Source organism: Lepus europaeus, chromosome Y (genome assembly GCF_033115175.1).
Source record: "Lepus europaeus isolate LE1 chromosome Y, mLepTim1.pri, whole genome shotgun sequence".
Classification (NCBI taxonomy): domain Eukaryota; kingdom Metazoa; phylum Chordata; class Mammalia; order Lagomorpha; family Leporidae; genus Lepus; species Lepus europaeus.
In genome coordinates this window covers 33,525,428-33,552,206 of record NC_084851.1, presented here as the reverse complement: position 1 = coordinate 33,552,206, position 26,779 = coordinate 33,525,428, and the positions used below count along the sequence as shown (strand labels likewise).

The 26,779-nt window shown below is 45.9% G+C and overlaps 2 pseudogenes; one reads left to right on the top strand and one right to left on the bottom strand.

Moving 5' to 3' along the window:
• Positions 1-13,225: 13,225 nt before the first annotated feature.
• LOC133754206 (N-alpha-acetyltransferase 30-like) lies at positions 13,226-22,095 on the bottom strand (annotated as a pseudogene).
• Positions 22,096-23,396: 1,301 nt separating this feature from the next.
• On the top strand, positions 23,397-24,236 carry LOC133754205 (egl nine homolog 1-like; annotated as a pseudogene).
• Positions 24,237-26,779: the final 2,543 nt, after the last annotated feature.

Here is a 26,779-nt window from a genome sequence, read left to right as displayed (position 1 = left end):
CCATTGTATGTGTCTGTGGTTTGAATACCATTTATTGGGGACAATTACCAATTTGAGATATTAAGAGTGGAAAGTTAATCTGACTTGTGTTTAGGGATTAAGAGGTGAAATATGATTGGGTGAGGTCATCAGGGTGGATCTCTCAGATTGGCTGAATACTGGTGACTTTAAAAGACACCAAAGAGTCACTTGCATGCTCCCTTTCTCTTGCCATGTGAAGCCCTGTGCTTCCCTCTGGACTTTGCAATCACAATGCCATCCCCAGAAGCAGCCTTTCAGTACTGTCATCCATATACGCTCCATCATTTTAAACCTTTCTACTTATTTATTTTATTTGAAAGGCACAAGAGACAGAAGGAATAACAGAGACAGAGACAGATGGTACTATCAGCTTATTTACTCCCCACACAACCAGCAATGCCAGGCCTGGCCCAGGTTGAAGCCAGGTGTCTAGAATTCAATCCAGGTCTCCAACACAGGTGACAGGAACTCAAGGACTTGAGGAAACACCTGCCAACTCCTAGTGTTTGCATTAGCAGGAAGCTAGGATTGGAATGCCACTCCAAATGGATTCACATGAGGCAAGAAGAATGACTCGAATTTACTATTGATTTAATTTTATTTGAAAGGCAGAGAGAAGAAAAGATATTCTATTCTATGATTCACTAGCCAGATGCTCACTTCAGCCAGAGCTGGGCCAGGAGAAATTCAGGAGTCTGAAACTTGTTCCTAAGTGGGTGGCAGGGACTAAAGCAATTTCATTACATGCTGTCTTCCAAGAGGAACATTAGCAAGAAGGTGGGTGATGTGGAGATGATCAAGGACCCAAATCAGGTACTTTGATATGGGATGTTGACATCCCAAGAGGCAACTTCCATTTTTGTGCCAAAGGCCAATAGCTGAAGGTATAGCTGAGCTATTTACCAAATCCTTAACACAGGTAAGAAGCATTAAAACTGTGTCCCCAGTGTTGTTATGTAATTTTCTCTTGATAACAGTACACATGTACTGCTCTAACTCCAGAATGCTTTTTCCTACTGACTGTTATGTGCCAGCACATCTCAGGAGGAATCAAAACTCATCAATGGGTTACTTCATTATTCCAAATATTTTAAAAGAGTGACGTTATTATCATAAAAACAAATTTTGGCGCTGGCCTAGCCGTCCGCGGCGGGAGAGCGCGAGTCCTGGAGCCATTGGGATCGCCCGGGCCCCTCGCGCCACCGCCCCGGAGCCCGGCGCCGCGCGCCCAGGCCGCTGCCACAGTCCGTGCGCCCCTGCGCCCCCGGAGCCGCCGGCCGTCCAGGGCACCCCGAGCCCCCGCCCGCGCCCCCGCCGGGCCGGGATGGCCGCAGCCCTTGGCTGAGCGAGCCCTGGGGACCCCATGGGCCGGGCCGCGCCGCGCACCCCCGGCGGCCGCCTCCTCCGGCCCGGGTCCCCCCCGGGCGCCGCGGGCCCAGGCGGCCCGGATGGCGGTCGCGGAGGCAGGGGCAGGGGCTGGGGCTGGGGCCGGCGCGGCCGCCACTGATGGGCAGCCCCGAGCCCGGAGCAGGTGAGCAAAGGGGCGCGAAGGAGCGGCGGGAGTGGACGGCCCGGCCCGCACACGGGGCTGGGGGTGCGGACTGCGGAGACCCCGTGGCTAGGCTCCCGGGCAGGCGGGCGGATGAGGGTGGGGTCAGGGGGCGGAAGGTCCGCCGTGCGCGCAGGCCCCTGTCCGGCGCCGGGGTCCGGCGGGGGTGGCCCGGGGCCCACGGGGCGCGCGCGCCTCTGCCGCTTCGGACCTCCGACGTGCGGCGCCCTGGAGGGTGGGAGCAGGGACAGCGGGGGCCCCCTCCCCAGCCGCTAAGTCGCCGCCCAGCTGCGCGCAGAGCGAAACACCTGTCGGGGGCGCGCTCCCTGTGCGCCACCGCGGCCGGGGACACGGTGTCCTCCGGGGAGCTCCGGGCCTGGGCTCCGCAGTGCCCGCTCTCTAGGCAGCCAGAGGGCGTGGAGCGGGGCGGGGGGGGGAGGGGGGAAGGTCCCTTAAGGGCACAGGCGGGATCCGGCCGGGGCGAGGCTGTGCAGCCATTGGAGGCGACTCCGGATGGGGCGGGACCCCCTGGCCGCGGGCTCCGTGTGTGAGATGCCACCACCCGGTGGTCCTACCAGGCCTCAGGGACCTGCAGGGCTGAGGCCAGGAGCCAGGCACAGGACAGCTCCAGACGTCTGGGGAAGAGGCGGGCGCCAGAGCCCTGGCCCTCAAGGACACAGAGTCCAGAGGGAGGACCTCTCGGGGGGAGGGCCCTTGACGCTGGGACTCTGAGGGGTGAATAGGAGTTTTCTGGGTTGGGGAAGAGGGCACAGCGATGGCACACGTAGAGGTCAGAAGAGGGCAGACGGCACGGCTGGGTATGGCACAGGTGCCCTGAGAGTGTGGGAGGCAGGAATTGTTCCAGCGGCCCCTTTGTGGCCTCAGCCACGCGAAGCCCAGGGACCCAGCCATGGCGCCTCGAGGGGCCTGGGTTCCCGGGAAGCCGGGCGGAGTTAAGCCCGGGCCTCCCGGCCCCGCACCCCGGGGCCCGTGTGCCCCCCGGTTCAGCCTTGCCAGGCCTCATCAGCCTGATCCCGTCACGCCCCGTCCCCACTCCACACCTGCGGGGCCCAGGACCAGCCCAACTTACCCGGGTGGAACTAGGAGCCAAGAGAGATGCTGCAGCTCCGCCATGCCCACGCACGCCCACACACGCACCGACAGGGCTGCGAGCCCCCACCCGCCCGCCCAGACCTTCCCTGAAGGCCTCTTTCCCGCCCTCTTGTCTCTTCTGCGCGCCTCCTCCTCCTCCTCCGAGCAGCCCTCCAGCCTGCACACACACGCACACGCACCCCAGCACTGTGGCCTCCTCTCAGTCCTGGTTCTCGCATGGCCAACACTAAACTGACCTCCCCTGTGACTTAGTGCCTGTCCCCCCACGGGTCGGTGGCCTCCGATCCCTGGCCACCAGCCCTGGCCCTTCCCTGTGGGCCTCTACCTTGCCTGATCTGTGCTCTGGGGTCGCCCTGCCTCCCTCCTCACAGCGGGCTGGACCCTGGCCCGGGCCCTGGGCCTCTCTGCCCCCCCCAGCGCCTTCTGGGGCTCCAGAGGGTGGGGGTGTGGCCCCCGCTGAGCCCTGCTGTGCTGTGTGGCCTTGGGCGAAGGACTCAGCCTCTGAACCCGAGCTTCCTGCCCTGCAAAGGTGGAGCCAAAGAGGCTGGGGCGGGGCCGAGGAGACCGGGGGCGGAGCTGAGACTGGGTTGGGGCCAAGGAGGCTGGGGCGGAGTCCTGGGCTGAGAGAGCCTGAGAAGGAAGCCGAGAGGGTGGAGCTGTGGCCAAGGTGGCTAAGCCCCGCTTGGGACCCCCACATCCTGTACCGAGGTGCGGCTTCCATCTGGGCTCCTCCACGCCCCCCGCCCAGGTCCTGCTAATGCGCCCCTGGGGAGGCAGCAGGGGGCGGCTCCACAAAGTCCCAACCTGGCTGTGGAAGAGGGGGCGTTGGGCCTGGGGCTTTGAGGGGTGGGCAGGAGCTTCCCTGGCCACCTGTACGTAAGCCCCAGGCGGCCGCCTCCACCGCGCTGGCCCCCGAGCAGAGCAGAGCAGCTCTCTTGTCCTGAGCTCCAAGCCCCAGGGACTTCCCAGGTTGATGGGGACGTGGTGCCACCTTGCTTCACCCAGACACTGGCGCGAGGCTGCGGCCTGGTGCTTGGAGCGGCGGGGAGGCGGCGGCGGGGGATGCTGCGTCTGCTGGCGACTCCCAGGCTGGCCCCCGGCCATGGGAACAGCTGCGCTGCCACTTGTTCCTGATTTGCCCCAGATGTGCGGCGGCTGCCCCGGGCCCCCTCCCCCTGCCCGCCCGTGGGAGAGGGGCAGCGTCTAGTGGCTGTGGAGTCTGCCTCGGTCCACGGAGCCGCGGAGTCTCGCCGTGGGCAGGGCCCGTCCCTCAAGGGCCCTAGGTTTCCCCATCCGTGGAACCCCAGGGAACCCCCAAGGGGCCGCCCGCTGATGGGGGAGACTGAGGCCGGGCGCGTGCATCTGTGTAGTGGTGGCTGCCCCGGGGCTGTGGGAAGGGAGAGGTCCCCTGAGCCCCGGATGACCCGGCCCAGCAGACAAGGGAGCAGGGAGCTTTCTGGGGGAGGGGCTTCGGAGGCAGGGCGCTGCGGGACATGTAGGAGTTCTCTCCCTGGGAGCAGTCACGGAGGCAGGTCTGCCTGGGCGCGTTCCCTGCGGAGGGGCTCCAGGGGAGGCGAGCAAGTTCCTCCCACATCAGCGAGGAAGCCACGGACCAGCAGGACCTGCCCAGCATCAGTCTCCCCTCCCACTCTGCCCCAGCCCTCGGGGTGCGGCGGGCTCCAGCCAGAAGCAGAGGTGTGGCCCAGACGCCTCTAGTGGGCAATGCCCAGGTGGGCGTGCCCGCGCCCTGGCTCCCCGGGCCCCCACGGCGACCCCCACACGGAGAGGCCTTTGTTACACAGGCTTGTCTGCCCTCCCCGCCGTAGCTGGGGGGTCGCTCGGTCATTCTCAGCCCCTGGCAGTGGTGGGCAGCCGCAGCCCTAGGCGCCCTGCCCCCTGACGGGGGAGGGGTCCAGGGAGACCCTGCACCCGAGCGCGTTTCCCGCTCTGGTCTTGGACAAACTTCACAGGCCTGGCGCACAGTGCTATTCCGAAGGCAGGAGCCAGGTACTTATCCTGGGCTCCCATGGGGTGCAGGGCCCAAGCACTTGGGCCATCCTCCACTGCACTCCTGGGCCACAGCAGAGAGCTGGCCTGGAAGAGGGGCAACCAGGACAGAATATGGTGTCCCGACTGGGACTAGATCCTAGTGTGCTGGTGCCGCTGGGTGGAGGATTAGCCTGTTGAGCCACGGCGCCAGCCAATAAAAGGCTAATTTCATTCTTTTGAATGTTGATACCATTTTCCCAGCACCATTTATTAAGAGTTTGCCTTCTTCCCATTATGTGTACTTTGTACCTTTGTGAAGTTAGCTTCTGATAGATGCACAGATTATTTATTGTTTTCTCTATCCTGCTCCACTCTTTCATGTGACTATTTTTATCTAATTCCATGCACTTTGGGTTACTAAACTTTTTTTTTTTTTGACAGGCAGAGTGGACAGTGAGAGAGAGACAGAGAGAAAGGTCTTCCTTTTGCCATTGGTTCACCTTCCAATGGCCGCCGCGGTAGGCGCGCTGCAGCCAGCACACCACGCTGATCCGATGGCAGGAGCCAGGTGCTTATCCTGGTCTCCCATGGGGTGCAGGGACCAAGGACTTGGGCCATCCTCCACTGCACTCCCTGGCCACAGCAGAGAGCTGGCCTGGAAGAGGGGCAACCGGGACAGGATCGGTGCCCCGACCGGGACTAGAACCCGGTGTGCCGGCGCCACAAGTTGGAGGATTAGCCTAGTGAGCCGCAGCGCTGGCCTAAACTTTTAAGTATATATTCAAGTTAGGTAGTATAATACTTTCAGGGCTATTCTATTTTTTTCAAATTGATGTGTCTACCTGAAGTCTTCTGTGTCTTCATACATGTTTTATAATTTTTAAGAATATCTATAGAAAGGATGTCATTGGCATTTTAATGGAGATTACATTGGATCTATAGACTACTTTGCACAATTAACAATGTTAATTCTAATCCATGGATATGAAGTCTTTTTTGTGTCCTATTTTATTCCAATATTTATACTTTTAATTGTAAATGTATTTTATATTCTTTGTGGATTCCTAGGTATTTTACTTTTGTTTAACTGCAATAAATGGCACTGTAGCTTTGTTGTTTTTCCAACAATTCACTTTTGGAATAGGAAGCAGTTCCTGAATCTCATGTTTGTCCTAAAAATTTGCTGAATTCAGTAATTAGAATAATTTTATGATGTATTCTTTTGATGTAATATCATATTGTCTACAGTCACAATTTGACACCCTCCTTTCTTTAATATAGATTCACTTATTGATTGATGGATTTCAAAGAGAGGAAGAAACAGAGAGAGATCTTATATCCACTGATGAACTCCCCATATGACTGCAATGAACAGGGCTGAGCCTGGCTGAAGCCAGGAACTTCATCTGGGTCTCCCATATGGAAGCAGGGGCCCAAGCACTTGGGCTACCTTCCCCTGCTTTCCCAGGCACAATAGTAGGGAGCTGGATCAGAAGTAGAACTGCCAGAACTCAAGCCAATGCCCATATGGAGTGCCAGTCTACAGATGGCAGCTTTACCTGCTGTTCCACAGCACAAGCCCCAACTTTCTTCTTTCCAGTTTGGATGTCCCTCAGTCCTATCTCTTGCCTGACAGCTCTAGCCAGGACTTCCAGTACCAGGCAGAATGACAGTGGTGGGAATGCACATCCTTGTCTAGCTCTAGATTTTAGAAAGATTTCACCTTTTCCCCATTCAACATGTTTGTCATAGTTTTGTTATAGATGACTTTTATTATGTTCAACCCTATCCCTTATATACTCAATCCCAATGCCTTAAGCTTTGAAGGCTATTTGAAGATGTAAGTTAAGCATATTGAGATGGGAAGACTATCTTGGATTATTTGGTTATTCATATGTAATCACAGGGCTTTATAAAGCAAAATGGGGGAGAGGAGCTACAGAAAGGTCTATGATGATAGAAGCAGAAGTTGGAATGATGTCTCTCCTGGCTTTGAAGTTCAAAGAGGAGCCAAGATTAGTGTACATCTTCTACAATCTGTAAAAGGCAAGGATAAATCCTTCAGTGAAGGTTACAGGTGGAAAACAATTCTAATGACATAGTAACTTTAGAAATAAAAATTTGTATTGTGAAAGCAGTCTGAAAAAGTGAATATAATTGAAATGTGAAAATAGTATATAAATAAATAAGAATAAAGAGGAAAACAGGACCAAAGATACATATTCTAACCTTCAAAATCATGGTTCATTGATTTTAGAGATCAGTTTAGTTATTCTCTTTTATGTAAGTTTGTATATTTATTCATAATTTCTTATATTTTTAAAATTTATTGTTTTCTTTTATGACAGGTTACATTATTTTGTAATTTCTTGAAATTCTGCATTTGATATTATAAATTTCCATGAGCAGGAATGTGGCAAGTATCTAAAATGCATTTTTAAAATCTAACTGTAAATGTGTATGTGTACAAGTATACTTCAAATAATTTAATAGAAAATGGAAGTTTGAAATCCATGTTAACAAGGGATGTTTTAAAAATTTCATGATATTCATGCTGTGAAAAATTATGCATGGATTTTAAAACATACCTTGAATTTCATTATGTCATGAACTATCTGAAGTACAATGACATATGTGCATTATATTTGTGTCATAATTTCAATATTGCATGCTGATCTGTGATTGTAACATACACGAAATTTGTCTTGAGGAAGTATAGATTTTTTCTAGTGCATGAAGCTTAAGTAGTTGAATCTTACAAAAGTTTTTATCATTTTTAATCCATTCATGGTAACTACATATTGAATTTCTCTGTCATTGTACTGTTTATATAAAATCAACTTGTATTCATCAGATTTCTTCTGTGAACCATGAGGCTGCTGTGAGGTATATAAAAATTCACTGCTATTTTCTTATTTGTGGACTGTAACTTTATGAATAAGGCATCACTGTATACCTTTTGTATCAGATGAATTGAATTATATTTTGAGATTTATAGCAATGCAGTGACATATTGCTTGCTGTAACCATCGTGGTCACTTACTTTTAAAACACTCAAGGTGAGGCAGCATTGTGGCACACTGGAATAAACTGCCACTTGAGATACCAGAATCACATATAAGAGTGCTAGTTTAATTCTTGGTTGCTCCACTTCTGATGCAGCTTCCTGCTAATGTTCCTGGGAAAGCAGCAGGAGATACCCCAACGTGGACCCTGTCACTCATTTGTAAATCTGGGGTGGAATCTATGGATCCTGGCTTCAACCTAGGCTACACCTAGATATTGTGGCTATATGGGGGAGTGAACCAGAAGATGAAAGATTGATCTATCCTCTCTTGGATGTGCTGCCTTTTAAATATGTATTAAAAATTTTGCTGGCATGTTAAACCATGATTGTCTTTTGGTAATTAGTAGTATATGAGTTTTATCATTTGATATATGAAAGCAGGCACTCTAGTAAGCCATCTTCTCAAGACTTTATGTGACAAAGAAAATATCTTGAGCCTCTACATACTGGTTTCTCTATGAGGATTGTGAGAATTAATATACATAATCTCCAATTATAGTTTGCCAGGCTGAAATACTCAAAGTCATGATTGATAGTACTTCTATACATTTTTTATTTGATAGGTAAAGAGAGAGAAAAGAGTAATCCTATCCACTGCTTCACTTCCCAAATGCCCCAGTAGGTAAGACTGAATCAGGCCCAAGCCAGAAGCCAGGAACTCAACCCATATGTCCCAAGTGGGTGACACACACCCACACACTGAAGTTATCAACCACTGCCTCACAAGGTGAGCACTAGCAGAAATATGGTATCAGAAAGTAGTACCAAAATTGAATCCAAACTCCAATATGGGATCTGTGCCTCCAACTGCCCCAATTGCTAGACCAAATACCTACATCTTTTTTTTAATTGTTTTAATTATATCCCATCATTCAAGAATTAAATAATTTTTATTTATATTTCAAGTTTCTGGTTATTGGGAGAGGTATTTAAATGAGAGTTAAAGATGTTCATATCAAACATTAGAATACTTGGGTTTGACTCCTGGTAACCATGGAAGGCAGCGATGATGGTTCAATTGGGTTTCTATCACCCTTGTGGGAAACCAGAATAAAGTTCCCAGCTCCAGTTCAGCTTGGCCCAGTATTGGCTAGTACTGGCATTTGTGGAGTAAATAAGTGGATGCTATTATGATATCTTAGTTTTCTGGGATGACAATCAAATGTTCTTTGATTTATGATGATGTTTCATCACAATGAACCCATGTTTTTAAATTCAAACACAACTTAGCCATATTTTATTTGACTACATGTTATTTAAACAGCTTGCACATTTCAAATCATTTTAAATTGATCCCTTTAAATTAATCCCATTAAATCTCTCTCTCCAAAAAGATATGGGACAAATTAGGCAGCAATATCCAGTCATCAAACAGCAGTCAAATATTTTGAGATACATGCGATGTTTTATACTCAGCTCATACCTGACATCAATATAACTTATGGTGATGTTTTTACAAACCTGGAGGCCCTACATCATAGCACTCATTTCAGTGGTGTCATGGAGCACTGAAAGCAACTCTGCTGCACTATTCATATGATCTAATCTGTGATCCTGGGAAAGTGATGAACTCATGATTTTGAGACACCACAATAAATATACATGCCCAGTCTTATACATGTCAGCCAATATCATAACACAGGGCAAGGTAAGTTAAAATGTAACAAACCTCTTTACACAGGTTTGTTGAGTAAGTGTGGAATGTAATTTGGATAAGAAATAGAAATTATTAAAACCAATTTTTATCAGCCACTTTTTCTTTTTTACTGCTTCAAATTCAAAAGCTACTGTCTGGTTTCTGATCTGTGAACTTCTCTAAAGTAGTATCATCCCAATGAAAGGGAATTATAATCAGCCCACACATCAAAAATGGTAGTATACTCGTTAGCCTCTTCAATACTAGCATATACAGCTTCATGGTAGCATGTATTAAACTGTCCAGCAGTACCAATGCCAAACCAGTGTCAGTGGATAGTACAGTCAGTCTTAAAAAGAGACAGCACACCATTAAAAGAAAGTTGCAACAATTTTGCTCAGTTCTTGCTAAGTGAACCCCCTCTATCAAATTATAATTGAATTGTATTTAAACTTATATAAGACAAATGAATTCCTTATATCAAAAATAATGTTTGATGCTGCCTCAAATTGGAGATATAATTTTGATGCTGACTTATCATGCTAAAGCTGAAAATTTTAGTGTACTTAGCAATTTTTACATACCCATTAGAGATGTAAGGTATACATTAATGTATTCTATATAAACCAGTGGAACAATATGATAATCATTTGACTTTTTAGCACCACTTAAAGTCATGTTAACCAATGCCAAAATATTTCAGTTTTTTTCAGAAACTCTGGAGGGAAAAGTTCAGTAGTTGAAAACCTGACAAAAGGGCCGGTGCCATGGCTCAACAGGCTAATCCTCCGCCTTGCGGCACCAGCACACTGGGTTCAAGTCCCAGTTGGGGCACCGGATTCTGTCCTGCTTGCCCCTCTTCCAGGCCAGCTCTCTGCTGTGGCCCAGGAGTGCCATGGAGGATGGCCCAAGTCCTTGGGCCCTGTACCACATGGGAGACCAGGAGAAGCACCTGGCTCCTGCCTTCAGATTGGCGCAGTGCACCGGCCACAGCGCACCAGCTGCAGCAGCCATTGGAGGGTGAGCCAATGGCAAAGGAAGACCTTTCTCTCTGTCTCTCTCACTGTCCACTCTGCCTGTCAATAAAAAAAAACTGACAAAAGACTGAAATGGTTGAAGAGATAATATGCATGTATCTGCTTGACAACCGCCCCCATTAGTGAGCCAAGCCAATGTATGTTCATTAACAATCATTACCTATGAACCAGCAAGTCAAAAATAGTGTGGTGGAATACTATTGGAAGACTAACTATATTGCTTTAGTTTCCTTCATTTTAAAAATAACAAAAATATCCTAGGATTTGTATTTTCTAAACACTGGAGACCAAGTGAAGTTTGACCAAAAGCAAACCCAAAATGGCCAGCTGAAAAGCTGAGCACTAGGTGGTCACCATATTTTTTATAACCAATATCCTGCCCATTAAACTTTCAAGAAAAACATAAAATGGAAAGAAAAAAGTTTTCTTTAAGGAACTTTAAATGATCCTGCCAGCAGGAAGTTTTTATTTTCAAATAGAAACTGTGTATCTTTATTTGTAACATTATTTGACCATGTTCACCTTTTCAAAATACTATACTGAGCAAAGAGAAGCTTTCCTTAAAAAAAAAAAGCAACAAATTTTCCTGAAAAGGGGCTTTTATCAACTGTTAATGGAGGTAGGGTTTTTTAAAAAATACAGTAACTGTAGCCATAAAATGAAATTCAAACCAAGTCCTAAAGCAGAAGTAAAGCATATTCAAGTGAAAACAATAACATAAATTCCTACAAAACATTTTTCACAGAGAATCTTTTTTCTTATGGGTACCTAGGTTTTCCAGTAAAATAAGTTATCCAATCACAGGTTTACTGACCCAACTGAAGACAACTGATTTTTTTTTTTGACAGGCAGAGTGGATAGTGAGAGAGAGAGAGAGACAGAGAGAAAGGTCTTCTTTTTTGCCATTGGTTCACCCTCCAATGGCTGCTGCGGCCGGCACATCTTGCTGATCCGAAGCCAGGAGCCAGGTGCTTCGCCTGGTCTCCCATGCGGGTGCAGGGCCCAAGGACTTGGGCCATCCTCCACTGCACTTCAGGGCCATAGCAGAGCTGGCCTGGAAGAGGGGCAACCAGGATAGAATCTGGTGCCCCAATTGGGACTAGAACCCAGTGTGCCTGTGCCAAAAGGTGGAGGATTAGCCTGTTAAGCCACAGCACCAGCCGACAACTGATCTTAAAACTTGCTACACTGCACTGATTAGCCAACACATGTAATTAATAAACATGGTGGCTGTTAAGAAAACTGATACAACTCATTCCAAAAAAAACAGATTTTCATTTTCACCTTTTGTTTTTCTGGAGCAATAAAGCAAAGCTCCTAGAAGAATCTGCTCATTTAAGTGAAAAGAAAATAAAAGCAGCTTAAAGTTAATACACTGCATCCTGAAATTTATTCTCAAGATCAAGAACCAAAGTGAAGCATTTTAAGAAATAGAAGCACCGTGAATCCAAATCAAGTGGGAAAAAAAAGTCCAGCTACATCATAAAAGCTGTTCTTCACAGATTAGCAATGATTTTGATTAAATAAAATCAAGCCAATTTACATTAATTTTCTATTGTGTTCCAAAAATTCCCTCACTCTCAAAAAAAAAAAAGTGCATCCAAAACCTAGTAATTCCCAACTCCATCAACTTTTGTCATCCCCTTGGGGCATTCCTCAAAGTTTTTCCAAGTAGTTCAACTTCTTAGTGTAATGAAAGAAAGGACATCAAAGGTAAACCACTCTGTCACTCACCTGGAAAAAGTATCCAAACTATAAAAATTTAGAATGTAAATAAAAACAAAAATTTGCTTGTAAAGGCCTGAAGGAAAAGGACAGCATGCATTCAAAAGCTAAGGTGAGGTCGGCACCGTGGCTCAATAGGCTAATCCTCCACCTTGCAGTGCTGGCACGCAGGGTTCTAGTCCTGGTTGGGGCACCAGATTCTGTCCCGGTTGCCCCTCTTCCAGGCCTGCTCTCTGCTATGGCCAGGGAGTGCAGTGGAGGATGGCCCAAGTCCTTGGTCCCTGCACTCCATGGGAGACCAGGAGAAGCACCTGGTTCCTGCCTTTGGATCAGCACAGTGTGCTGGCCACAGCACACCAGATGCGGTGGCCATTGGAGGGTGAACCATTGGCAAAGGAAGACCTTTCTCTCTGTCTCTCTCTCACTGTCTACTCTGCCTGTTAAAAAAAAAAGAAAGAAAAAAAAGAAAAAAAAAGCTAAGATGAAGACAAACATTTTTTATCTACACAGGCACTGGCAGACACAACTTAATTGTTAACTTCACTCATAAGACATACCCCATTCTACATTTTCTCATTCACTAATCAATGAGGTACCAATATTCAAGACTGGGAAATTTAATATTGAAAAATAATAATAAAACCTAAAATTGAAGCTGTTCTCTCACCCCCTTCAGAAATCTATGGTAGGTTTTGTGTGAAATGTTAATATACTTAGAGACTTTTATAATCTATAGTGGCTTTTTCAAGAACAAAACCATGTTCCATTTACTGGTTCTGCAATATAGTGATCGCTATGTAAATAACAGTTGTCAGCAGACTTTGCAAATGAACAAACAAATCTTGGCTATCAACTGACACATCTTCGTGGTACCAAAAGACTCCTGAAGTTTAAAACAATCTCTTTTGATGCAGAACAAATGATCCAGGCCAAAGTGCAACAAATATTGTGCAAAATTCAACGAGACACTGACAGAGAAGAGCTCCATGGAAATTATGAAATCCACCTGCAAAGCAGTTCTGTACAAAGTGCATTGCATGCAAAGGTCTACTCTGCATGGTTAGCCCTTCCTCCTTGATGTCAGTTTCTCAATGCAGCCACAGTTTAAGTCGCAGTGCATCAACTCCATTTAATAGTATCCGAACAGCCTCTTATCAGGAACAAAACCGATTTTCATAAAGTTTCAAAGCAGACTTATTTGTTATTTCTGTTTCCAAAACAACCTCATCAGTCTCCTTCAACCATGGCATAAATAGCTTTCTTAACCAAGTTAGTACCCGTGCCATTCCTCCTGTATTTGGAATCCACGGATTACATGGCTATATTACCTCTGTGGAACATCTTTTTGTGCAGATCCAACTTGCAAACGATGACACCTACACACTCCTCCCCTACCATGGCCAAAAAGCACAGCGGTGGCCAGTTATGGACAAAATATCTGTAAGTATAAATGGAGTAGGGTTCGGACAGATCTTTGGTGCTCAGTAGCATCACATCGGGCATCTGGAGCTTGGATTCCTATCCGACCTATCCTATTCTATCGTCGGATCCTCCCCTGACTCAACCTCCCTGCCCGAGGGACTTTGTAAACTGCAGCCCGAGGTCAGGGATGAAGATTGCCGCACCTGCTCCCTCTGTTCCTCCTCCTCCACCTCGCCCTTGGCCAGTCCATTGCCAGCTGCTGCGGAATCGCTCGCTGCTGCCGCTGCCTCCTTGGCCGGCTGGGGGGCACAGTTCTTGCATTTCTGGAGTGGGAGCGAGGGGGTCTCTCGCTTGAGGGTACCCAGCTCCTTTTGTTGCTCTGGAGCTCCCACCGGGGTGGCCTGTGCACCCTGGACCTTGCTCTTGAGCGAGGTGGCCACCCTGAGGGGTCACAGTTGGGGCTGATCAATCCATGGAGCTGCTACTGCGCAGGCTGCTGAGGGGTGGAGGCTCTGATGCCCCTTTGCTGCCTGCCGGGCTACTGCCGCTGCTTTCGTGCTCCTCCTTGGCTTCCTCCTCCTAGCTACAGCAGGTGATCTTGGCCCCCGCCAGGAAGGGGCAGTAAAGCTGGGCTGGAGGTGGGAGGAGGCTGCTAAACCCATACGGGACCTCCGCCCTCCCCGCACTGGTCCCGCTGCAGCCGCCTCCCTCACCACCAAGGCTCTCACTCATGAACCCATTTTCAACTGAAAATGCTGTCAGTCTGGGCCTGTGCCATGGTTCACTTGGTTAATCCTCCACCTGCAGTGCTGGCATCCCATATGGGTGCTGGGTTCTAGTATTGGTTGCCCCTCTTCCAGTCCAGCTCTTTGCTGTGACCCAGGAGTGCAGTGGAGGAGGGCCCAAGTCCTTGGGTCCTGCACCCACATGGGAGACCAGGAGAAGCACCTGGCTCCTGGCTTCAGATTGGCAGAGCGCTGGCCATGACCGCCATTTGGGGGATGAACCAACGGAAGAAAGACCTTTCTCTCTGTCTCTCTCACTGTCTAACTCTGTAAAATAAATAGAAAAAAAAAGAAAGAAAATGCTGTTAGTCAAAAATTCTTTGAATAGAGGCCTAAGAGCACAAGAGAAGTCAGTCACAAGAATGGTGTCTGTGTTCAGAGCCCTGACAGAGACCAGGAACTGATGGGAGCTGATCTGATACACTGCCATGTATCAGTGAAGGAAGGGTATGTGTGTGTGTGTGTGTGTGTTACACTGCCATGTATCAGTGAAGGAAGGGTATGTGTGTGTGTGTGTGTTACACTGCCATCTAGCAGTGAAGAAGGGTGTGTGTGTGTGTGTGTGTGTGTGTATGAGAGAGAGAGAGAGAGAGAGAGAGAGAGAGAGAGAGAGAGAGATACCAATGAAAGAACAGAGAGGCCAGGTGTTTCCTGACTCAGCCTACAACCTCCTGGACATGAATATGCACGGGAAACCAACCTCAGGGTCTGGCTGGAAGCGGAAGACAGAGGAAGATGTTCCACTACAAGGCAATACTCATGTGTCAGACACCATTAGCAGTTCTGAGAGTTTGGAAGAAGAGAAAACAGAAGCCCAAATCCACAAAGCCTTCCCAGGATCAGGGTCTACTAACACTAGGAGTGGATTTACCATCAAGCAGTAGAGAACAGGCTGACAAAGACCAAGAATGCTGGCCAGGCTCTGAATTCTGTGCCATGCCCTGTCTCTGAGAAGTGAACATTCCACTCCTCTCTGGGATATAAGCCAAGAAGTTAGAAGTCTCAGATACTGAGAAAGAGAGCAGTGTCCTAGCCCAGGTTCCATGTCACACCTGGGCTGGTGCCAGTGGGCCAGGCTAGCAGTTCTAGCTAAAGCTCCTCCAGCTCAAGAAGAGATGGAAATGGGGGCAGAGCCCTCATTCAAGCCTTTCCAGGCCAAAGCCTCACTAGCCCCTAGCCAGGAGTCTCAGTGAAAAGGGAAGATTAAGTCCCTGAGAAGGTGGGGAACAACCCAGGCCTTAGGAGGTACTCTGATACCACCCAGAAGTGCCAAGAAACTAGAAGAAAATCAGAGAGCAGTGAGGAGTCTGACAGTATGAAAAAGAGCCTCACAGAATAGCAGGCAAGGTAAAGACCTCAAGAACATTTTTCTAGTTTAGAACTCCTCAATCCCCTGCCAGGGGGAAATGTTCCCTCCAAGCACCCCTGGAAATACAGGGCCTCCTGCTCCCCTGATCAAGGCAGGAAGGCCAGAGGAGGACTCAGAGAGTATCACGGATTGTCATCTGAGAGTAACCCTGATGCAGGCAAAGCCCCAGAGAACATTTCCCAGGAACTGGGATTGGTGAAGGTGAAGGGTGAAGGTCAAATCAAAGCAACCCACAAGAAACTGCAATTTGACAAGAAATAAAAGAACTAGAAAAGAAACAAACAAAAAAAAACCAACAACAACAAAACACCATCTCATCCTCATCCTAAGACACAAGTCACCACTCCAGAACAAGGAAGAGGCAGGCAGGACCACGGGGTACAGGAGCCTCTTAATCAAGTGGTGACTATCCCCATGCCTCTGACCTTCACCCACCATGTCAACTCCCCCTCATAGCAGAAGCTGGACAGATCCAAGGGTTCCATGCTGTTAAAGTGTGTGAGACTGCAGGGAGGCTGGTCTAATAAAGAAGTGGGCCTAACCTCCATGTTGTCAACCCATTTCATTTCAATACAGGATATTTTATATTTTATACACACACACACACACACACAGTGAAATGACCTGACTCTTGCTATTCAAGCCAACATACTCAGAAGTCTCAACCTTAAACCAACAGCTCTGAAGACATGTAGGGGCCCAATATTTAGCTCATCCCATGCCACTTAGTCTCTATGTGGCTTTATCTTTTCTTCTTTATTTTTCTAGTTGGGTTCTTTAAAAACTCAGAAAGAACAACTAAAGGAAAAGTCAGTGAGTGCATTTGTCTTACTGAACATTATAGCTTCACACAGCACACTGTAAAGAATCAGTTGTTTCCCTCTGTGTATGTGTGGCTCATGGGGAGCTGTGACTTGCTGCTATTGTCAGAATTGCACATATTAATATCCTAAGAAAAGATCAAATGAAAAACTGCAATAACTTCTACTGAATATATATCATGTTTGCCTTATCATAAAGTTGAAAAATCCATAATTGAACCCTCATAAGGTGAGAACCATCTACACTTTTTCACCTCTCCCCAATTTTTTCACTCCTCCAAATCAAATATGTGGAAGCATCTTTCCATTTACCTTGAAAATATTCTCCCTCTTCTTGTAAAGTCTTTGGTTCTTTTCATAGCCCTCATTTGCACCAATGTTGCCAACTTCCTGTTCTACTAGATAATTCCTAACCACTTTATCTAACTTTACTCTTCTTTATGTTTTCCCTTAGTAAGGCAAATCAAAACCACCTTCCAGCCCATTATAAAATCCTAGAAGTCATATTTAAGTATGACTATTCTGTAACATAAAATCACTCGCTAATCTTATGATTGAGGTTTTTTTTTAATATATTGTGAATACAGTGAGGATCTCAGTTTCTCCATTGTTCCTCCCTGGTTCAAGATACCATTAGGTCTCTCTGGAAGAACTTCCACTATCTCTTAACTGGTATTACCATTTACACTTACTCTCTGCTGTCTGTCTCAACAATGTATGTGATCTTCTAAAAATCAGACATAAACCATGCTTACAACCTACCAATAGCCCTAATTTCACTTCTCAAAAATTTTTATTTAATTGAAAAAACTTAAAAGTTTAATTAAAATATTATCTGTATATACACACTTTCATTATGTGTATCATGTATACATACACTTTTATCAAATTTTGTGGAGAATGGAATTAAAAGATATATTTCTTTTTAGAGCTACTATTTGGGAACAAATAATACGTGGATTGGCAGAAAGTATGATCTTATTAACCTTTTATTTCAAGTGTGAACCTTACATAATGATTAAAGAAATGTGCAAATTAATAAACTTTATTCCCCACACTACTTCTCTTTACTTCCTACTGAAAAGTCCTTCATTAATCAAAAGCAAGAAGACAGGGCTTAATAACAATATAGCTAGAAAAAAATCCCAGTGGGTAAGTGTCACAGTGGTGCTGAGAGTTTGTATGAAAGCGCTTTTGAGAGCATCTACAACAGCTTCTGAATAACAGTATTATGATGTCATCAGCTTTAATAATATCAACAGGGATAATGAAAGTTTAGATAATATAAAGAAACATGTATTGAACAGCTATTATGTACTGCAGTTTCCACACTTCAATTTTTTTTTTATAACAAGCATTTTGTGATTTATGTGAAAAACAAACAGGCTCAGAGAAGATAAACACTTTACTCTTAGTAAAAAAGCAAGAAATAGGCAAGGCTGAAATTTGAATCTAGGGTTATTGATACCTAAACCATGATTTTCCCTAGAATGTCTCATTTTTTGGACATCATCTAAGAAGGTAATCATTCAATAAAGAATTGTTACAAAATTGTTTTAAATGCTTTCCTGATCACTGAGATACATGTAGCCTTTGTTATGGATTAGGAAGAAAGATTATCTAAGGGCTTAGAATGATGTGTAGGAAGGTGGTAATGACCTTAACATATGTAATTTAGTGAAGCATAGATACTCAGACTGTATAATAGGTTATAGTCTAATATCTATTAATAAGGTGGTGAATTTATAGAGTCTAACATACATGAGAACATTCAAGATTCCTTTGATTAAAGAAGATTATTTATTTCAAAGGCAGAATTACAGAGAAAGAGGAGGGGAGATGACAGAGAGAGATCTTTCATCTGCTGGTTCCCTCCCAAAGAGTCACAACAGCCAGGACTGAGCTGGCCTGAAGCCAGCAACCAGGAGGCTCTTCTGAGTATCCCATGTGAGTGCAGGGGCCCAAGCACTTGGGCTGTCCTCTGCTGCTTTCCGAGGAGCATTAACAGGGAGCTGGGTTGGAAGTATAGCAGCCAGGACTGCACCCGGTGCCCTTATGAGATGCTGGCTCTGCGGGCTGTGGCTCGAACTTGCTGAGCCACAGCACCAGCCCCTCAAGATTCCTATTCTAGTTAATAAAGCTTATTAATCCTATTATTTGCAAACTGGATATTTAGAAACAATATACCTTATTTTATATTCTGATTTCTAAATAGATTAAAACCAACAAAAAATCTATTTTTCCTTAACATGTTACCAAGGCAATGCTGACAACCAATGTGACACTGTTTAGAGATAGGACTTTAAGCAGATAATTGACATCAAATGATATCATAAACCTGAAGCCCTGACTCAAACTGATCAATATTCTTATAAGGAAGGATGCACATAGACAGAGGAAATACCATGTAAGAGTGCAGCAAGATGGTGGCTATGTGGTAACCAAAGATGGTCTCAGGAGCAACCAAATCCATTATCATCTTGCTCTCAAATATTTAATCAAGAGCTATGAGAAATATATTGCTGTGATTCAAGCCACATATTTGACATTATTATGTTATGGCCACCCTAGCAAAGCAATGCACTCTTTTCTCTGCATATATTTCCTACAGCCACCTAGAAGGCCACCACAATTATCAGATAAACACAGAAATTAAAAGCCAAGGCTGGGGGCCAGCACTGTGGGACAGCAGGCTAAGACTCCACCTGTAGCACCAGCATCTCATATCAACACTGGTTTGTCACCTGGATGCTCCACTTCCAATCCAGCTCACTGTTTATGGTTTAGGAAAGCAGTGGAAGATGGCTCAAGTCCTTGGGCTACTGCACTGATGAGGGAGACCTGGAGGACGCTCCTGGCTCCTGGCTTTGGATCAGACCACATTCCAGCCCTTGGAGCCATTTAGGGAGTGAAACAGTGGAAGGAAGACCTTTCTCTCTCTCTCTCCCTCTCTGTCTATAATTGTCACCCAAATAAATAAAATATTTTAAAAAATAGAGATCCAAATCAATCGCATCAATGTGGCATGTACCAATGCCATCTCACTAGTCCAAGTGATCAATTTCTGTTCACAATTGATTATAATGATAGGACTAAGAGTCAAAGGGATCACATAAACAAGAGTAGTGTCTGCAAATACTAACTGATATAATAAAAAAGGGAGAGAATGATCCAACATGGGAAGCGAGATACACAGCAGACTCATAGAATGGCAGATGTCCTAAACAGCACTCTGGCCTCAGAATCAGCCCTTAAGGCATGCAGATCAGCTGAAAAGCCCATGAGAGTATTCAGGTAATGGGTATGGTAATAGCCTTGCTTTGTTCATCAAAATTATATAAATATTTCCAAATATCACTTTTCGTGCTAAAGACATTCCATTCTCATCAACTTAAGACGCATATATACACACTGCCTAAAAATAAAAATATGCAGAAAGCAGTCCATTACAATACCAGTCCAATGAAATGTAGAAAACCAGCATTCATTTCAGACTAATAAGAATTTAGGTCAGACTACTATAAGAGTAGACAACCGGCAGTTCTCCAAGAAGGCATTACAAGGTTTCCTACCAATGTCCCTAAATAGATCATTAAGATATGTAAGAGAAAACTTATATAATTCCAATCAAAAATACAAATCCACCATTGGTAATCAGTACAAATAGATCAACAGTATAAATACTCAACCAGTGGTCATTAGGAACTAGGAATATGCTACCAAACAGAAATATCTGTTAACACCAGGTGGGATAAATAAATAAGGTAAATTTAAGTGCTGGGAAGTCAAAAACTAAGTAAGTGCATAAGCATGAGAAGTTAGATACTTAATCCTCGTACTCCACCAACACTTCATTTACAACCTGTAGAATTCATTCACAACCTGTAGTCTAACAAAATTTTCATGTTATTTTAAAAAATTACTGTGAAGTAATACATGAGAAAAAAATTAAGTAAAATATTATCACAAATATCACAAAATAAACCAAGAAAAACTCACTGTTGAGAGTAATAGCTTTATGCCACACACACAAAAAAAACATTAAAAAGAACCTCGCTCATTCACCAGTTGGGGCAGAGGTAGGAGAGATCAAGAAGACTCCTGGGGCCGACAATGCAGCACAGCAGATAAAGCTGCCGCCTGCATCCCCAGCACCCCATATGGGTGCCGGTTTCCATCCCAGCTGCTCCACTTCCCATCCTACTCTCTGCTATGGCCTGGGAAAGCAGGAGATGCTCAAGTTCTTGGGGCCCTGCACCTCCGTGGGAGACCAGGAAGAACCTCCTGGATCCTGGCTTTGGATCAGCACAGCTCTGGCCATTGTGGCCATCTGGGGAGTGAACCAATGAATGGAAGACCTCTCTTTCTCTCTCTCTCTCCACCTTCTCTCCACCTTCTCTCCAACTCTGCCTCTCTGTAACTCTGCTTTTCAAATAAATAAATAAATCTTTAAAAAGGAAAAAAAGAAGACTCCTGAACTGACCAAGGCTCATTTATTTACCTGTGTGGCCATTCCATTAGTGTTCACATTATTAATCAAATTAGCAGAAAACAAAAGATCCTCTTTCCTTCTACAAATCTTATCACTGAATAAACTCAGGTTCCATTAAAGAAAACCGCAGGGTAACATTCAAATCATGGCGCACAGTTCCTACACAAGTGGGCAGACTGTGAATAAATGGAAGCAAATTTCTACAAAAGACACGAATGGAACGAGTGCTGGGAGGCAGCCTGTTGAACCCACACTCAGGTGCCCCAGGCTCCAGGTCTTGGTGCTCACACCACCTGGGTTCGGCCTCCCCCACACTCCATTTGTCCACGTGGGATCTGTGCCATCCCAAGCCTCCCCAGCAGAAACTCTGTCCCCACATCCTGGCCCTCGTTCTTGGCCCAAAAGCGTGTGGTAAATACACCACTGAGTCTCTGCGGTTCCGTCATAGCAACAAAACGCTCAGTCCCTAGGGAAAGCTGTGGACCTGAGACCCCGGTGCCCAACTCAAGGAAAGGAGGTCACGCGTGAGGTTCAGATTCTCCTTCTCCCCACACAACCTGGAGAGGTGAGGCCGGGTTCAGGCGGAGTCGCTGCACGCTGAGACAGGGCCACACACCAGGGTCCTAGCTGCCCGCCTCCTCCCCTCCTGTGGGCCTGGGACCCTCACACTCCCCGCTGCCAGTGTCCAGGGACTCTGGGCGTCCTCTCAGGCCCTGCGCTGAGGGGAGTTCAGGGTAGAAGCGCCTGAGCTGACCGGGGCTCTTGGGAGCGGAACTAGAAGCTGAACTCTGCAGCAATGGGAAGAGGATCCCCCGAGGGTCTGCAGTGCTGCCCTGGCGCGCCTGATTCTACAGTCACAGAGGCCGCACGACGTCACAGAGGACGTACCCAATCAGCATCCTCCCTAGCCTGAGGGCGGGCCCTTGGGGTTGCACCTGGTGGGGGGAAAGAGAGTCATGGCTTGGTCTCAGGACTGAAACTTAGCCTTCCCGACAGCAGAGGGCGCTGCCCCGCCCCAGGATCCCATCTCCTGAGATCCTGTACAGACCTTGAAACTGGAGCTTGCCATAATCCTCAGGTGAGTTACAGTTTACTGTTTACTGGATTCTGGGCCTTTTTCTCTTTGTGTTCTTGGCTTATTTTCTGTTAGGTCATTTGATTTTGTTAAGTATGGATTTGAAGAGTATTTCTCATACAGATATTCATTTTCTGGATTGTACTTTGTCCATTACCATTGTTTTCTATTTGCTTTTATGGGGACCTGGTAACCCATTTGATTGTGTTGATCCTGTACCAAATAATTTTGCCTAATTCACCTATCAGCTCATATTTGGTTTTGGATTATGTTAGATTATCTCTACATATACTCGTATCATTAACATGTTAACAGTTCTGCTGCTTAAAAGCTGACCCTATACCTTAAATTTCCTTTTGTTTGCTTGATTTCCCTAATTATGCATCCAGGCCAATGTTAAAGAGAGTAAGAGGAGAAAGCCTTTTCAAGTTTACTCTCAGGAAAAAATCGTTCAGTATCCTGAACCAAGCATATGTGCGGCCACTGCCCCCTCAGACTTCCCTTTTCCCCCGCTCCCCCTCCTCCGCCCTCGCGCTCCCCCAGCCCTGGTCACCACCTGGCAGCGGTGTCAGTGCAGAGCACGCAGAGCAAGTGGCGCTCGCACGCCCTGCACTGCTCCACAAGCTGGGCCAAGCAACCAGGATGGCGAGGCGGTGGCCTGGAAGGCTGCTGGTCTAGCATGCCCAGAGCGGAGATCCTGGTCCCTACGCAGGCCATACACCCTCAACCCTTGCGCAATGGGGCACTGAAGCAGCCGCTGGCACTGCGGGGCCTTCCCTAAGGAGGAGAAAGCGGCCTGGCCGAGGGCGTTGGCACCGGCCTGCTTGAGTAGAAGGGGGCAGGTGCTATGGCGCAGAAACGTTCCTTGCCGCTCTCCCTGCTCCCTGGCCCTGGACTAGGCAGTCCGGCCCCCACCTCTCCTACTGGACCACCGCTGCCTCCACCATGGGCAATGACCTCGGCGGGTCTGGAAGGAGGGGCCGGAGCAAGGGGACCGGTCGTACTGAGAGCCTGTTGGAAGATGGAGAACCTGCTGTGCTGCCATAGCACCAGCGCCCGGACTGGAGGAAGCAGGAGCTCGTGTGCCAGGCCCGCAGCAGCACCCCGGGCTTTCCCCTACACCGCGGCCCAGGGCCGGTGGGACGGGAGCCCAGGAGGCCAGGAGCTGCGCATCCCTACAGCACCTCAGCTGCTGCCAAGGCTTCAGGCAGGCCGCCGGAAATGCAGCCAAGGCAAAGGCCAAGTCCGTGGCCCACCCTGCAGTAGCCTCGCACCCCAGCCTCCAGGGTCCATAGATGGCCAAAGCGGAGCCAGGGAAGGAGGAGCCTCTGATCCGCCGTCGCTGTACCTGGAGAAGGCGAACCTGTACCCGCCAAGCAACTGACCAGGCTATGGACTGAGCCATAGCTGTGGTCTGCAACCCAAAGGGCGGAGGAAGCCGCTTCCGACGTTGCCTTGCATGAACAAGCAGGCCATCTGTGTAGTGGACGACTTCTTGGGCAAGGAGACTGGGCAGCAGATCGGCGATGGAGTGTGCAGCCTGCACTACAGAGGCAGGTTCATGGATGGCCTGCTGGGTGGCCCGAACAGCGAATCGTGCAAGGACATCAGAAGGGATAAGATCACCTGGATCAAGGGCAAGGAGTCAGACTGTGAAACCGCTGGGCTGCTGATGAGCAGCATGGACGACCTGATCCACCACTGTAAGGAGAAGCTGGGCAACTACAAAATCATTGGCAGGACGAAAGCCATGCTTGTTATCCAGGCAGTGGAACAGGTTATGTGCAGTATGTTGATAATCCAAATGGAGATGGGAGATGTGTGACTTGAATATATTATCTTAATAAAGACTGGGGTGCCAAGGTAAGTGCAGGTGTACTTCAAATTTTTCCAGAAGGCAAACATTGACAATTGCTGACATTGAACTCAAATTTGATAGACTGCTGTTCTTCTGGTCTGACTGTCACAACCCTCATGAAGTACAACCAGCATATGCTGCGAGGTGCACAATACCTATTGGGTATTTTGATGCAGATGAGAGAGCAGGAGCTAAAGTAAAATATCTAACAGGTGAAAAAGGAGTGAGGGTTGAATGCAATAAACCTTCTGAGTCAATCAGTAAATATATCTTATAGAGCCTCTCATCCAGCAGTACCCTCGGTTCACAACAATAATTGTTGACACTGTTAACTTGTGAATACAAATAAATGGGATAAAGAAAAATAGACAACCAGTAGACATTTTCAACAGGAAAAGATGCAACTGTTTTGTGTTGCATCAAACAAGAAGATTTCACTGTTGTGGCTTTGTACTGCATGATCCACTCAGAATCTGTGATTGCTTCTGGGAGGGAGGTAAGCTGTCAGTGGAAAATGATTTTTACATCTGGACATGAAATATGTGCCCTGTGTAGAATTTTTTCATCCCTATATGTTGTCTGATCTGTCATCTCGCTGAGTTCATTTCATCTCTTCCTTTTTTATATCAAGTTTGAATTTGGGGTAATTTTTGTATGATTAGGTACAATTTATCAAAACTGAATGGAGAAAAAAGGTTACAGTATTATTTCTTAATCTATTTTTGTAAACTTCTTCATATTATTAAATTTTTGCCCTAAAAGACCTCTCACAATGATTGTTGCTAGTGGCTGATGGTTAATTCATTTTCTTTTCAATTAAAATAAGAAAAGGAGCGCTTTACCAATGGAGACATCAGATTCTTTTGTAGTCCTATTTTGCTCTAATTTGGATTCTTAAAGATTGTTCCTGTCATGTTTTTGACATTGTTAATAATGAAACTTAACAGTCACCATTTATTACCAGTAACTTCAGTTCATGTTTTATAAGGAAAAATACACTGTAAGAAGGATTTCCTTTTTAGTTGTTTTTTTAACAAAACTAAAGTGATTGGCACTAAGTGAACTTGAGATTATCCTCAGATTCGAGTTCTTAAGTTAAAGGGCTTTTGAACAGGAGTCACTGTGTACTTACACCCCATGTAGGATCTGTCCTTAATGTGTTGTCTAATGTGAAGTGATGCTATAATTAGTAATGAAACAGTATTTTTATACTTTGTGTTTCTGTGGGGGTACAAACTGATGAGGTCTTCACTAATTATATACTGAATTGATCTTCTGTATATAAAGAGAATTGGAAATGAAAAAAACAACCTGGTGTTAAATTGGAAATGGCATAGAAAATTAATTAATTTTTTTAAAAAAACTATTATGTGGTATCTCTGTCTTTAATGTGCTGTACATTGTTATTTAATGCTATAATTAGTACTCCAATGGTAGTTTTTTCACTTTGTGTTGCTATATGGGCAAACTGTTGAAATCTTTACCTAATATGTACTAAACTGATCTTCTGTATATAAAGAGAATTGAAAATGAATCTTGATGTGAATGGAAGGGGAAAGGGAGCAGGAGGGGGGGAGGGTTACGGGTAGGAGGGAAGTTATGGGAGGGGGGAAGCCATTGTAACCCATAAGCTGTACTTTGGAAATTTATATTCATTAAATAAAAGTTTAAAAAAAAGATAAAGGGCTTTCTTCTGCATTCAGGTGTTTCCTACAGAGGTAGATGATAATTTCCCATTTCTAAGGTTTTCCCTTTTGCTTCTCAAATTGAGTGTACTTTCAAATTTCTTGTTTTCTTCCTAATACTATAATCCATCTGATTTTCAGATCAGAACTCTGTTTCTTTTGAAGAACATCAGGGGGATATTATATTTGCATTGAGAAGGAAATGTGTTTTTATAGACTTGATGATCAGTGAGTCTTCAGACAGCTCTTGAGACATTCCCCAAATGTGATGCCAGCCTTCTTGTCAGAACTGAAAGATATATGCTTAGTTTAGAAAAACAAACAAGTGCAAAACCAGATAATTTTATTTTTATGTTTTTGTGCATTTTATTTTTTATATTTTAGAAAAAGAAGGAACATTACATAATCACACAAGGCCTCTCAGACTTCTGTTACTTAAAGAATGAGTTGAGATAGACATCTTAGATTTCACTCTCCTAAGCTCTTTAGCAAAGAGCCCTTACCAATTTAAGTTTTCAACTCCCTCATTCAATCTTCTTTGCCAAAAGCTAGCTATACAGAAACATTTCTATATATTTCTTTTTTTAAAGATTTGTTTTATTTATTTGAAAGTCAAAGTTACACAGAGAGAGAAGGAGAGGCAGAGAGAGAGAGGTCTTACATCTGCTGGTTTACTCCCCAATTGGCTGAGCTGATCTGAAGCTAGGAGCTAGAAGCCTCCTCCAGTTCTCCCACAAGGCTGTAGGGATCCAAGGACTTGGGCTATCTTCTACAGCTTGTCCAGGCCATAGCAAATAGCTGCATTGGAAGTGGAGCAGCTGGGACCCATATAGGATGCTGGCACTGCAGGCAGTGGCTTTACCTGCTAAGCCACAGTGCTGGCCCCTCTTTATATTTCAATTTACAACAGTTTTAGCATCTGTATAGTTTGTATGCAATTAGAGACCTTTTCTATGGAAAGCTCAGTAATTTTTATTAAAAGATTGCTATTGTCCATATATATATGAAAAAATTATTTAGTGAAACTGACAGTATGAATTTAGAATGATCAATTATTTGATATCATGTTCTCACTTAGGAGAATCTGCAGGAAAAAAGTGGTAGTTTATTGTTTTTCCTTGCTCATGTTCAGCTT